General features: G+C 45.8%; 1 protein-coding gene across 6 annotated transcripts in view; it reads left to right on the top strand.

The window, feature by feature from the left end:
- Positions 1 to 15352, top strand: part of FILIP1 (filamin A interacting protein 1) — a 277856-nt gene that overhangs the window by 47134 nt on the left and 215370 nt on the right. The window contains exons 1-2 of one of the 6 annotated variants that reach the window (XM_068136276.2): positions 4586 to 4684; positions 8262 to 8459. The exons of 4 other annotated variants lie outside the window; for them this stretch is intronic. The gene's annotated coding sequence lies outside the window, so the exon portion shown is untranslated. Of the gene's footprint in view, positions 1 to 4585; positions 4685 to 8261; positions 8460 to 10674; positions 10825 to 15352 lie in introns of those variants that run through there. One more of the 6 variants, XM_068136275.2, reaches the window with a different exon arrangement.

Genomic DNA, 15352 nt, shown 5'->3' with positions numbered 1-15352 from the left:
CATAAACTTTGCCTGGCATTAATGGAGGAATTTATTTATTTGAAAATGAAAACAAAACGTATCTGCTCAAAATATCAAAAACAGTGTCAAAATATTCTGCCATGTTTAGAATCATTGCTTCGTTAAAAAATAACATTTACTAATTGTTTTGCTGCAATTCGGGTCAAAAGGCTTTCAACGCATTGTGTTTGTGTGTACACATGTCTCAAAACGAGTGCTCTTTGTGGAGTGACTCAGTGACACCACAAGGATTTCTCTTCTTGGGAATAATGTAGCTTCACTTTTGTAGGATAAGTTGACAAATCCGGCCTTTTTCCTGACTGGAGTCATGGAACTTTTCCATGACGTACTGCTGATACTTTGTACAAATAGGTTGTTGTTCGGCTGTTCATAGACTATATGCCTCATGAATTGTGGGTTTTTTGTACACCGCTCGTTCCCAGCTCCATCTCCAAGCGATGAAATGCGCCGAAAGGGAGTACTCAGTTTTCACTCCGGTTTGTTTTCTTGTTTGTTCGGGCGATTATCTCAGCCATCCATTGAGCTGGGAAACTGAAACTTCGGCACAATAGTGACCTTTGGCTAAAACGACATTTAAATTTTTTTTGATTTATCAATTCATTGATTAGTTACTTAATTATTATCGATTAATTAAGTATTTATATATTTCCTTTCTCTTCTGGGCATTATCTCAGGCACCTGTTGAGTTAGAAAGCTGATATTTGGACATGACAATGACCAAGTGATTTGGCAGTGAAGGCTATTTTTGATTTATTGATTAATCAATTAATTGATTAGTTATTTAATTATTAGCGATTAATGATCTAATTTTTTTTTTTTTTAAGTTACAGATTCGGAAGAAATGGTGGTGGTTTATGTATTCTATTAGCCAATTGATTATTTATTTAATTTTTTATGATTATTATTTCTTTATTTTCATTATTAGTCATTGATTTATTTCCTTTCTCCTCTGGGCAATATCTCAGGCACCTGTTGAGTTAGGAAGCTGATATTTGTACATGACAATGACCAAGTGATTTGGCTGCAAAGGCTATTTTTGATTTATTGATTAATCAATTAATTAATTAATCTATTAATTATTTAATTATTCGATTAATGGCTAAAAAAAATTTTTTAAGTTACATATTCGGATGAAATGGTGGTGGTTTATGTATTCTATTAGCCAATTGATTCATTTTTTTAATTTTTTTGTGATTATTATTTATTTACCTTCATTATTAATTATTTATTTATTTTATTTCTCATCTGCGCAATATCTCAGGCACCTGTTGAGTTAGGAAGCTGATATTTGGACATGACAATGACCAAGTGATTTGGCTGTAAAGGATATTTTGGGTTTATTGATTATTCATTTAATCTATTAATTATTTATTGATTAATGAATTCATCGATTAATTATTTAATTTTTCCAATTAATTAGTTATTTAATTAATTTTCAAAAAGTTGCAGATTCGGTTGAAAAACTGGTGGTTTTCGTATGATATTAGCAAATTGATTAATAAATTAATTATTTTACAATTATCATTTATTTATTTTAATTTACGCAATTAATCAATCAATTATTGTACACCTCTCCCTCCCAAAACCATCTCGATGTGCTGCATTGCGGCATCGCCGGGCACCGAAGGCGCTGGAGGATATGTTATTTATTTATTTGGCATGGAGGCGGTGTACTTTGAATAATTGAATGTATCTGTACTTGTCTTGTGATTGTGTCTTGTGGTTGTATCTACCCATGAGTAGTCACTCTGGACTTTTACTCTTGAAAGTTTTGGATTTTTGCATGCGTGGCGAGGCATCAGTGTATGCACCTTTCCTCGTTGGACGTTAGTCCGGGAATCCCGTCTACAAGCACTGGTTGGTGGACGTTACATAGCTCACAGTGACCTTCACGAAGAGGAGGCGAGCTATTGCCGGCACCATAAACAAATTGAAAATTCCTGTTCTAAGCTACAGGGGACACTGTATCGGTGGCACTGACGCACTGCCCCCCTCAGCTAATGATGCTCCCCACAGCTTTGTTGAATTTCGGACGAAGAAGCAGTGAAGCTGATGTGTTTCTCATCCATGTTATCAATTTTACGTCATACCATCTCGATTCTCAAATAGATGAACTTAGAAAATGGGTCGTGATATCCGGATGTCTGTCCGTCCGTCTGTCCGTCCTTTGGCTTTTTGATATTTTTGTTACTCCGCCATTATCAGCCTGCTGATTGTTCTAAAACTTGACACATGAATACAAGACTATCCCGCACAATTGTGGGGGCTCCCAGGGCGGGGTTACTCCCAAACTTTAAATCCGTATTCTTCCCTTATTTACCGACCGATTGCTCTGTAACTCGATACAGCCCTTCTACTCAAGGGTCCACACAATTGCTCAGGCTTCGATTTTGGGTTAGGGGGGTGGGGGGGGGTCTCACAAATGGGAAGGGGGAGGTGTTCCCCCCAAATTTCAAAGCTCTACTCATCCCTTGTTTACCAACTGATTGTCCTGAAACCTGATGCCGCCCTTCCATTCGATGGTTCGCCTGTCCGATCGATGCGAAACTTGACATCATAGGTCACATGGTATGGCAGCCATGTTGGATTAAAGGAAAAAAAATGTGGACATCAATTTATCCGAAAGCGCTCACTGGAAAAAATTTGAAACTTGGCAAAAGTTATCAGTTCCCCATGGGGCACATAAGGTGATAATGATGACATCATCAGTGTTTGGTATTCCAGCCATAAATTGGTTGAATTGAAATATTTATCCAAAAAATCTGATCATGTGATCATGTGATCTATGACCCGGTGTTTGTGAAGGATTAAATTCATGACGTTCATAACCCATGCCAAGAAACGATGTGATAAAATAGAGTGCATGGATGATACGGGCATATGGACCATAATAGCAGTGGGTCATAGTGTGTTCAGAATGAACACGCGAGGTGAGACTATGTGCTCCACGAGTTCTGTTTTAGTACATCTTGTGTTCCCTTTCATTTTATCTTGGATCATTTTTATTTTTATACCTGCTGACAAATAACCTGACTGGTTAATTGCCCCATTTCTATAATGTCTATGGCTTTCATGCAGATAATTCAGATAATTGGTGTATGGTGTCATGACTTTGAATGGTGGCTCCCGCCAGGGGGCACCACTATATGATATACATTTACGGGGAGAGAAAAGGGGTCTTCTATCCCACCCTGGACCAGACCCGGTGGTGCCATGGTTCGGGCGTCCGCTCTGGCTGGGAGGCCGGTGGTTCATTTCTCAGGTTAAGTCATACCAAAGAGTTAAAACCCCTAAATCCATTACAGGTAACCCCCTCCCACCTCTCCCCTGACCACGGAGTACAACCACCAGTTTTCAACTCATTCCATTCTGTGGTTCAGGAGTGCTTAGAAGTCAAACTACATTTTTTATTTTCTGTAATCCTGTTTATGCTCGTAGTAACACAGGCCACATCTTACTATAATTCACCAAATGTCCGTCCATCTGTCTGTCTGTCCATCCGTCCGTTCCCAGGTACCGCAAAAATGGCTGAACCGATCGCAACGATATTTTGGGTGGGTAATCCTGGGACCCCCTGGAGTAAAATAGGCTACATTGTTTTTCCAATTTCAGCTTTGGTCTCCAACATTTTTAGGTTTGGACTCCCACCTAACGTTATTGTCCCGGGTACCGCAAAAACGGCCGCACCGATCGCAACGATACACCTCCATGTCCGTGGGATTCCCACGGGTGACCCTACTAGTTACATAAAGGGAAACACACAGAGAAACATTAACGCATTATACCATTTATCGAAGGCATAATATTTTCAACGACATCATGGATTGTTCACCAAGCATGAGTGCAGCCAAGACAGCTGGCTTGGCATCCATCCCCGTTATGTTGTGCTCCAGGATGCATCATCCCCTGGTGATAATACGTCGCTGATATTCTGCCGGGATTCAAACCGAGGAACCAGACAACCCAGAGGTTATCTTTGTTTGAAGATGCCCAAGTTGTCTTTTGATGCTCGTGCTACTTCTTCCACTGCCATGTATTACTGCTGAGTCAAGCAAGTTCAATAAGATAGATTATTTAATCTGTCGGAAATGAGCTCGGCTTGTATCTGTTGTGACTTCCAAAAAAATAAAACCGGAGACGGAGAGGCGAGATTCACCAAATACAATACACCAAAGTCAGGATAATTTAACACCAACGCACAAATTGGAGTCCTGGGAAATAACAAGTGTGGAGGTCTTGGCAGCGCCATATTGTTTGAAATGGGCCTAATGAAACATCTGTTGTAGTTTGAAAAGCGTCTTGATAATGTGAATGTGGACAGAGCTGTGCTAATGAATCTTGGTGTTGCATTTCGCGGAATCAAGACGATGACACCCGCATGGTTTGGCTGAAAATTCTCATCCAGCATACAGAGGCCTTCACACGCCTTCTAGTGATCCTTCCCAACGATATTGCCGAAATCATGGCCGCCGTTGTTCCTTGTGCTCTGGATAATTCCTCTTCGTAAACAGTGCCACAAGCTACGGCGGCATGCCTGCGCCGCTTGGGAAATGTTTGGAATTCTCAGTGAAGGTCAGGGTCTGTGTGCTAATGGAATGACACTCTTATCTACTGGCTGAACCTTCAGCTCTGGCAATGGCAACGATGCAATTTTCTGACACCGGTGAGTTGCTGATATGATTCCGAACGTTATCGTGCGGGGAGAAGCGGGGCAGACGCGAAGGCTCTTGGACAGATCCAGATCCTGGCTCTGCTAAGCAGGAAGGAATGCTGATGAGCATAAGAAGTGGTTCGCCACTGTTCTTCAGTCAAATATGGCCATACATTCCCTCTACGTCTGTTTCCGTTTGTCTCACCGCACGCACTTGCTTCTTGCAGTACGATCATGCTATAACTGATTCGAGTTGGCCAAGTGTTGGTCCAAGATTTTGGCCTTGGCCTGTCAGTCTTAAAATCTGAACCCAGGTCCAGGACGCAGGGATCCCAGGTTCGAATCCTAAATGCCGCACGTGTTCATCCATTGTTTACAAACCTCCATGTAATCCGAGTCAACTGATCCTTTTGCCCTGTTTGCGCAAATTCCTTCACCAGCCTGAGATGACTTATTTTGGGGTTAAAAAAACAACCTTGTAATTACTTTTTACCTCTTACTTACTTGTGTTTATCCCTCTGAATTGCTTTATTTTCATCTTATTAGCCCCCGTTGGACTTAGTCCAAAACAGGGGCTTATGGATTGGGTCGCGTCCGTGTGTGCGTCCGCAACCATGTCTCGGAGATATATGGACTGATTTTGTTCATACTTGGTACAAAGACAATACATGATGGTGTACATATGCACATCATTTTGTTTCGCGATGCGATCAAAGATGGCCGTCTGGCGGCCATTTTAGTTGTTAAAACCCAATGTTGAACACGTCCTCAAACATTTCTCGGACATACAATTACCGATCTTGTTCAAATTTGGCACACAGATAATGAATGATGGCTTACATATATAAGCCATTTTATTTCGAGATCAGAACCAACATGGCCGACCGGCGGCCATTTTGTTACTTAAACGTGTCCCCAACCATTACTCGACATGCATGGACTGATTTCGTTCAAACTCGGCACAAGGACAATACATGAGAGTATACATATGCAGAAGATTTTGTTTTGTAATCTGACCAAAGATGGCCGACTGACGGCCTTTAACTCCGTACAGCACAATTACTAAAACCACGGGGGCTACGACATTTGATGTATTTTTATTCTTGTTTTCTAGTGGAACGGAATCAGACTATAAAACTGCTGTTGCCACGGGGCACTGCTTAATAAAGCATGACACCTTACAAATTTGGCATTGAGCCACCTGTCCCATCTGCAACTACAAAAAAATATACAGCAGGCATGGGCAACATTTTCCGAGTCACGGGCCACACTACGATTTTGGTATGCGCTTGCAGGCGGCATTCTAATGAATTGCCCTCATTCACAAAAATAATGAGCAGGTGCCAGTGGTAGGTACAATGAACAACACTCGCAATTTAAGAAGCACCAATGATGTTTTATTGAATTTCAGCACACCATCAAATAATTTAGAGAGGAAAACCTGTAAAACTCCAACCAATTGCAACTAAAAGTGGAAGCTTGAACTCGCATTGCTTCAGAAAGCGGATGGAGAAATGAGACACCGTTATTGTTGGGAATGTTGACTTGGATACGTGTCCAAGCAGAGACTTCTAAGTTCATGAAGTCCATCTTTAATCGAGTTTAGCGGGATACCTGAGTTTGGATGCCTTTCACGAGCCGTTCAAGATTTGGAGCGATGTATGAAGTCGCAACTCTCAGATAACTTCCAGGTGGTTGTCGATGATCCTGGATCTGTGACTGGACTTTATGAACTTAATTCACGAGAAAAATTGCTCGCATGCATAGGTGCTGCTGAACAGCAAAATCTCCATCAGTGCAAATGTCGTTGGGATTGGATACTTGTCCCTTGGGAAGTACCTGCTCTAAAAGTCCTAAACCTGAATGTCTTGAAACTTCAACTTCAGATCAAAGTCCTCTTATAGTTCTATCAGCTCCATCTGTAGATGAGCAGGATTGCCTTAAACATCAACATGAAATGGTGCAGAGAATACGATCAGGCTGGTTTCTCTTCTAAAAGCAGCAAAATGGCATCAGACTTCCTGGGTCAAACCTAACACTCAGAAGGAAATATGTTCTGTGGGCTGAATCAATTATTTTGCCTGAAATTTTCTGATGCAAGGCTGTTTGGAAAATCAGGCTTGGAGCTTATGGAAGCAGGTGACGTGCGACACTCCAGACACTCTGGTGTCTGATACAATGTTAAGGATTGACGAGATGATGTATGACTGTATAAGATGGCGGTCAGAAGTAGGAAAGGCTCATCATCATATATTTTTTTCAGTTTGTGGTGTGATGGATGTATTAAGAGTGAGGGAATAAGAAAGTGGCTGCCTTCTAAAGTTTATTGCAGATTATTTGGTGGTGATGTCCGACTTGAGAAGAGACTTCAGGAGGCAATAGTTAGATGGCAGGAAAGTTTGTAGAATCGTGGGAGACTGAGGATACATGTGGGGAAAACGGAGGGAATGGTGAGCGGAAGAGAGGATGTGGATGTTTGGGATAGGGCAGGCAGGGAGTTAAAGCAGGTAGGGAAATTCAAATTCCTTGATTCTACTCTGGAGGATGTGGGCCGTTGCAGGAAAGATGACAGACAGAAAAAAAAGGAGCCAGAGAGAGATATATAAAAGATTGGAGAAGTGCTTCTGGAGTCAGACATGATCAAAAGATTCCGCTCTTTAGCTGAGGGTGAATATTTACATAATGGTAATAAGATCAGTTCTCTTGTTGGAACAGAGGCCTGGGCCTTGAGAAAAGAAGAGCAGAGATTCCAGAGGACACGATAGGTATGCTGAGAGGGCTCCTTGGGATCTCAATGAGGCAAAAGAGGGATGAGAATATCAGGAAAAGAAGAGCAGAGATTCCAGAGGACACGATAGGTATGCTGAGAGGGCTCCTTGGGATCTCTTTGAGGCAAAGGAGGGATGAGAATATCAGGAAAAGAAGAGCAGAGATTCCAGAGGACACGATAGGTATGCTGAGAGGGCTCCTTGGGATCTCTTTGAGGCAAAAGAGGGATGAGAATATCAGGAAAAGAAGAGCAGAGATTCCAGAGGACACGAAAGGTATGCTGAGAGGGCTCCTTGGGATCTCTTTGAGGCAAAAGAGGGATGAGAATATCAGGAAAAGAAGAGCAGAGATTCCAGAGGACACGAAAGGTATGCTGAGAGGGCTCCTTGGGATCTCTTTGAGGCAAAAGAGGAATGAGAATATCAGGAAAAGCAGAGGATTTGATTAATCTTGCTGCCTGTGAAACATGGGGATGGCAGTTTATAGCTGGATTGGCATTACGAACGCAGACTAGACGGCTTTGAGGTGGGTGTGCACACCTCTAGGACATCCTGCCAACCTCGTCAGAAGGTGGTTGAGAGTGACATAAAAGAGGTTTGGGTGAGGAGAGAGGATGCTCGAGATAGAGTGGTGTGGAGAAGGAAAACCTATACGTGGCCGACCCCAAAGGAAGTTGGGATTAATTGGGGCCATTAGAGTCGTAATAGTCGTAAGTAGTAATTTTGTTGTTGTTTCCCCACTGGAGGCTTTTGTGAGAAACAAGCTGCCTATTTGGGGAATATTGTGTCATGCTGAGGGCATCGCTATGTATGTTTTGTAGGCAATGGCGAGTGTCAGCGGTGGTTCATCGTATTCTCGGAGGACTCTGTGTGAGATCATTGTATTCTCACGGCCTGCTCACTGTCTATGTCTCAGACAAACAGCCCAGTGCTCACATCCACAGCCCCTGCCATGGTGCCGAGGCGGTTGCGATAAATCATTGCTGCCACGCTCACTGCTTGATCACATGGACAGTCTGGTAAGCTTATCCTCCAAACCCCAGGTTTTAATCCGCCGGCCACTGCCAACATTACAGCGTGTGCGTTTGACTCTTGGACTGAAGCTCCAAGCAGATCAGTTTTAATAGAAAAGCTTTTCTCCCTTAGGAGATAATTACTTCAATTACTGCAATTTATTCCTTGTTTAAAGCCATAAAGGTTCTAACATGCAACTGCTGTGTCCTCTAGCTGCTCCAGGAGCATGTTGAGAATGATTAAGTTGGTGGTGCAATTTGATTTGGAACTCAGTTGATGCGTTTTGCAAATGGATTTCTCATTTCTTAGCTGCAGTTTTTATTTAATAATCTGTTTAATTTATTTATTTAATTTATCGAGTTGAAAAGGATATTTTGTGCAGTGTTTTTTGACTGACTGTTATACCTGGAAGTTAAGTGACTTGGCATTCAGAGTCAGAATTGCATTATTTGGCTTCATGATGGTGTTTTGGACGCGGATCGTCAGCGGCGCGCCCGTCTTGTGCCATAACCCCCGATTGCCCGCCTCTCCCGGGCCATAACCCCCGATTGCCCGCCTCTCTCCCTGGCCATAACTCCCGATTGCCCGCCTCTCCCAGGCCATAACCCCCGATTGCCCGCCTCTCCCGGGCCATAACCCCCGATTGCCCGCCTCTCCCGGGCCATAACCCCCGATTGCCCGCCTCTCCCAGGCCATAACCCCCGATTGCCCGCCTCTTTCCCTGGCCATAACCCCCGATTGCCCACCTCTCTCCCTGGCCATAACCCCCGATTGCCCGCCTCTCTCCCTGGCCATAACCCCCGGTTGCCCGCCTCTCTCCCTGGCCATAACCCCCGATTGCCCGCCTTTCTCCCTGGCCATAACCCCCGGGTGCCCGCCTTTCTCCCTGGCCATAACCCCCGGGTGCCCGCCTTTCTCCCTGGCCATAACCCCCGGTTGGCCGCCTCTCTCCCTGGCCATAACCCCCGGTTGGCCGCCTCTCTCCCTGGCCATAACCCCTGGTTGGCCGCCTCTCTCCCTGGCCATAACCCCCGGTTGCCCACCTCTCTCCCTGGCCATAACCCCCGGTTGCCCGCCTCTCTCCCTGGCCATAACCCCCAGGTGCCCGCCTCTCTCCCTGGCCATAACCCCCGGTTGCCCACCTCTCTTCCTGGCCAAGACCCCCGGTTGGCCGCCTCTCTCCCTGGCCATAACCCCTGGTTGGCCGCCTCTCTCCCTGGCTATAACTCCCGATTGCCCGCCTCTCTTCCTGGCCATAACCCCCCAGGTGCCCGCCTCTCTCGCTGGCCATAACCCCCAGGTGCCCGCCTCTCTCCCTGGCCATAACCCCCGGTTGCCCGCCTTTCTCCCTGGCCATAACCCCTGGTTGCCCGCCTCTCTCCCTGGCCATAACCCCCGGTTGCCCGCCACTCTCCCTGGCCATAACCCCCAGTTGCCCGCCTCTCTCCCTGGCCATAACCCCCAGGTGCCCGCCTCTCTCCCTGGCCATAACCCCCTGTTGCCCGCCTCTTGCCCTGGCCATAACCCCCGGGTGCCCGCCTCTCTCCCTGGCCATAACCCCCGGTTGCCCACCTCTCTCCCTGGCCATAACGCCTGGGTGCCCGCCTCTCTCCCTGGCCATAACCCCCGGTTGCCCACCTCTCTCCCTGGCCATAACCCCCGGGTGCCCACCTCTCTCCCTGGCCATAACAGCCGGGTGCCCACCTCTCTCCCTGGCCATAACCCCCGGTTGCCCACCTCTCTCCCTGGCCATAACCCCCGGGTGCCCACCTCTCTCCCTGGCCATAACCCCCGGTTGCCCACCTCTCTCCCTGGCCATAACCCCCGGTTGCCCACCTCTCTCCCTGGCCATAACCCCCAGGTGCCCGCCTCTCTCCCTGGCCATAACCCCCGGGTGCCCGCCTCTCTCCCTGGCCATAACCCCCGATTGCCCACCTCTCTCCCTGGCCATAACCCCCGGGTGCCCGCCTCTCTCCCTGGCCATAACCCCGGGTGCCCGCCTCTCTCCCTGGCCATAACCCCGGGTGCCCGCCTCTCTCCCTGGCCATAACCCCCGATTGCCCACCTCTCTCCCTGGCCATAACCCCCTGGTGCCCGCCTCTCTCCCTGGCCATAACCCCGGGTGCCCGCCTCTCGCCCTGGCCAGTCGCCACGCTGCTCGCGGCCCCCTCCCAAGGATGCTCCTTTTGTGATTGCGCATGGCGAAGAGGGATGTGACGTGGTTGGGTGTGTGGGAGCTATTTTTAAAGCCCCTTGTGGTGCTTGCCAGTGCCTTCACGCTGCTGGCAGAGAACGCTTGTTCGTAGGTTTTGTGCAACGTGTTTTTGCGTTCGGGCGACCCTGCGGCTGGAGTATGGTGCCTTTCGACAGGTAAGTGCATTTTGCGCTTCAATCTGGAGGCAAAACTAGGCCGATTGACTACGAAGGATAAAAAGTGATAATATTGAGCAATAAATATTTATTTCATTTTTAAAAAATTGCTCGTCAAACGGTTCATCGTATCGGCAACAATTTTTCATCATCATCACCTGCGCAGTATCCGGGCAGGTGTTTTTTGCGGTGACCTTTGAAGTGCGTTTTTTTTTTCTCCAAATCGCGTCCAAGTCAGCAATGTCGAGATTGTGCAGCAGTTCTAATGTCGAACAGTTTTTACTCATTATCGGTTTGTGCTGCCTGGGCAAGTCATCCTGCAGTGCAAGGGGTCGACTGGACTTCTTGAGAATTGTTTCCTATTGAGGATGGCAGTCAGGATAAGTTGAGCAGCTTTGCTGAGGAGGCTTTGGGGAAGATGGTGATGAAACTGGACGGAGGAGGGAGGGGGCAGATTTCTGCAAAAGGCTCATAATAAATGTGCATACACTGAATAATTAAGAGCAGCAGTTGTTATGCATTTGATTCTTTGCCTAGAATTTCTTTCATTAATCATTCGAGTTCCTTTTGCAAGGAACTTCATTATTCCCACGTTGTTTTGGGGTTAGCCAGGGGAAGCTTGGCCCGACTCTTCACGAACCGGCTGACCAGGCCTGACGTTTGACTCAGGTAATGGCAGGAATTTGGACTTTGGCCATGGTGCCAGCGATGTAGCCCACCGACACTTTGCAAAGGACACCGTGGGATCTGTAACGCCCACCAACTAACGTTGGCAGACGGGACACCCGTTTAACCTCCATTCGCGGGACGGCACACACACTGATGCCTCGCCCTGCCAAGGAGACCCCGGGATGGCGGTGTATAGCTGGGCCGAGATTCAAACTCAGGATGGATAGCTTCGAGGAGAGTGTGCATGCCTCTGGACCATCCTAAAGAAGCAGCACATTCCAATTTTTAAGTCTGTGGTATGACTCAGTTGAGATCAGACTCGAACCACTGATGTGGAAGACTCGGAGGGAGCGGAGGCTCTACGCATTACGCGACCAAATCTGGTATTAAATGGATTCCTAATCAACAGGTTTTAGGTAATTGTCAGTTTGGAGCGATAGCACAGATGCCATCCGAATGTCATTGTGTCTGTTGGCTGTTTCCTGCAGGAAATTTGTTTCCATACATTTTCTCACTTGTCACTAAATAATCCTCCAGGGGTGAGCTGTGTGCAGCTCCCCACCATTGATGGCAGGTATGGTCTTGCCTCTAGGGCAACACTCTGTGAAAGCACAATTGCAGACCACTGGGTGTAGCTGCGCGATCATCGAGTGATGCTCTAATCTTGAAATCGGACCCTAATGTGTTGCCGAAGCTCCGTTTGATCGTGTGATGAGGCAAGCGCTTTAGCGCATTTTGGTTTCACGTGTTTGTCTACTTCAGCAGCGTCATTCATTCCCACAGTCTGAGGCTTTCGCTGAAACCTGCATGCGTAAGGATATCACGACACAAGAACATTGGTGATGTCAGGTTGAGCTTAAATATATAAGAATCAAACAGAAAAAAAATCTTTATCATTAACATTTTGAGTCCTTTTTGTTGTTAAGTGTACCTGTGTGCAACTGAAACAGAGATCCTCTGAAACGTGAGATTGTGACTTTATGAATTACATGATGCGGAGCTTATGATGGTACCGGGTGGGTGACGACAGCGGACGTGGGCCGAGCATCAGTTGATGAACTGATCCTTCCCCACCCCCCCCCCCCCCCCCCCAACAGTTGTTTTTTTACTTGTTTAAAGTGAAGCGAGGCTTACGAAGGAACTTCTACATAAATCACATCCAGGACAAGGACAGTTAAAGACTTGAGGTCTTTTACATGAAATCTAAGGACCTGAGGAGACCCTGGACAAAGCGACGTGGCGCGTCGGATTCAAACATGTGCTGCTGTGCCAAATGGGTCGCTCGAGAGATTCGATGATGAACAAAACCATTTAGGGATCCTTCCGCCATTGGGATTCCATCCATCTAGACAAGGTGTAACACATCTGCTACATTAGGATCTTTTCACTCTTCTGGTTGCCAAGGAGACATTTGTGGATTGAGTTTTATCTGTGCCGAGTGGGTGCCTTGGCTGGAAATGTCCTTTGGTTCTCCTATCTCATTTGTTTTCTTGCCAGACGAGCAACGGCCTGAAGTTTCAGTTTCAGATTGCAATTGATTTTTCAGATAATTGTAAGACTTGCATCCTACATATTCAGAGGTCTTTTTCTTTTTTTTTGTATACAAGGTTGAGGCTCGTGAAAGAGCTAACATTAATCACACAAAAAGTCAAACCGACACACAAAACACAAAAAACAAGGGGAGCGGCAGACAAGATGGGGAGAGAGGGGGAAGGACACAAACACAACATTTGAGAGCAGGGACATCGGGAGGACTTGGGGGGAGGTGGGAGAGGTATAAAACATATGAACACTGCAAGGACTCTGGGGTGAATTACCGGGGGTAGAAAAGATCAAGGTTTTCGATGGGGGAAGATAAGAGATGGTGGTGAACAGCCGTTTTAAAGACCTGGAGGGAGGAGTCGGATTGAAGGGAGTGGGGGAGTTTGTTCCAGAGGCGGGAGAAAAAGGGAATGAAGGCGTGAAGGTGAGCAGAGAGCCTAGATTTTGGCAGTTTAACCATAAGAGGATTGCAGGCAGATCTTGTGCGACCTGAAGGAATATTGGGGGGACAGAGCACAGAGAGAGCTGGGGGAGCAAGGCCGGAGAGGATTCTTAAACCAAATTCTGAAGGTCTTTTGCTTGATTTTTATTTTTTCCTAGAACTACAATTTGCTTTTGTCTTACTTTGTGTATTCACAGGTAATTGAACCACCTTTAGGGGCAATTATTTTTGAAGCAATGTTTTACCCTTCCTGCCACCAACCCTATTTTTGAAGCAATGTTTTACCCTTCCTGCACGCCAACCCTGTTAGTCGCCTCTTGCAACACACAGGGAATTACTAGTGAACTGGTACTCAATTTGCCGACCTCGGAAGGATGACAGGCTGAGTCAACCCCTCTGGTTTTAATTCAGCGATCGACCGGGATTCGAACCCAAAATCCTAGGATCCCAAGCCGGCACCCTAACTGCTAAGCCAACACCAGGTGTATTCACAGGTAATTCATGCTGAATAATGTTTTGGGTCCTGGTAAATATTTTTTACAAATGATGGATCAGTTGACTAGTCTTGTGCGCAATTTTTGTTGATATAGAAAACCAAAAATAATTCAGGGAACACGTGTTGTCAATGAAGAGCATTGGCATGTAAAGATAGTTCGGACTGCAGGTGAAACGTACTTGAGGGATTGACAACATAGCACGCACTAGGTGACTCAAAAGCTGGTATAGTGTCGAGACTTTCAGAGGAGTGTGATGAGCGCTGTGAGGAAGAGGGTGAAATGACAATTTGGACACGTTTCTTCAACGCTACCTCAACCCATCTTGCTTCTCTTGAGAGTAATCAAAATTCAGGGTCCCAACATTTACCCCTCACCTTCCTTCCCACCGTGGTTAGCAAACCTCTCTCCACATATGATTGATAAAATAGGTTGTCCTTGACTTATCCACTGACATAGACCGACTCTTGGCTTCATAAATATATGGAAACGAGTTCCCTTGCAAATAACTTCAATACACGAGGAGGCCATTCGGCCAATTAAGTCTGTGCAATGGTTGCCAACATGTGGTCGTGTGACCGTGCTATGTCCTTTTAAAATGCTGACACTCAAGCAAGGAAGCAGCACGTATTTTTAAAGTCTTTGGTATGACTCGTCTGAGGTTCCAACCATCGCGCTTTAACCGAGTGGACGGACGCTCTCACCATCAGACCAACGAGTAACCACCATTATTCCACCATCAAGACTAGTTTACCCGTTAGTGTGTTAAAAGCATTATTAATTGAAGGAACGTTTTATTTTTGCATGTCTTTGCCTAATGTATTCATCAATTTGCGAGAATCTCCTAGTTCTGCATGGAATGTATGTCCAGGCTGTTATGTGAGCGTCATGTACTGTGTTGAGGTTGGGATGGAGTTCAGGGGGGAGAGGAATAAAGAAGATTCTGATCGTGGTGAAAATGTTTACATCCAATATCAACAATTTATAACTCACAAGCAGCACTTTGTCTGAAGCAAGTGGAGGGGTGGTGGTGCGGTACATGTGATGCGAGGCATGGATCATGTGATACCAGGCATGGAACACCCTTCACGGTTGATATGCCGCAATTTGCTGCATCTTTGATCGTAATCCATCACCGTGTCAGGTCATTTTAAATCCGTGGCACGGAAGAAAGACCTCCTCACCTAAAACCTCAGTCTGCATCCAATTAAAAATACAAGACCTTAGAAAAAAAACAAGAAAATCAAGAAACAATACAAGAATTACAAATTATATTAATTAATCAATTAATTAATCTAGAATTATTAATTAATTAGAAATTAGAAATACAAGAAATACAATTAGCAAGACCAAACAATACAATACAAGAAATCAAGAAACA

This window comes from Myxine glutinosa, chromosome 14, assembly GCF_964187855.1.
Source record: "Myxine glutinosa chromosome 14, kmMyxGlut1.1, whole genome shotgun sequence".
Taxonomy (NCBI): domain Eukaryota; kingdom Metazoa; phylum Chordata; class Myxini; order Myxiniformes; family Myxinidae; genus Myxine; species Myxine glutinosa.
The sequence above is the reverse complement of the archived record's forward strand: the minus strand, read 5'-3'. Positions and strand labels throughout refer to the sequence as shown.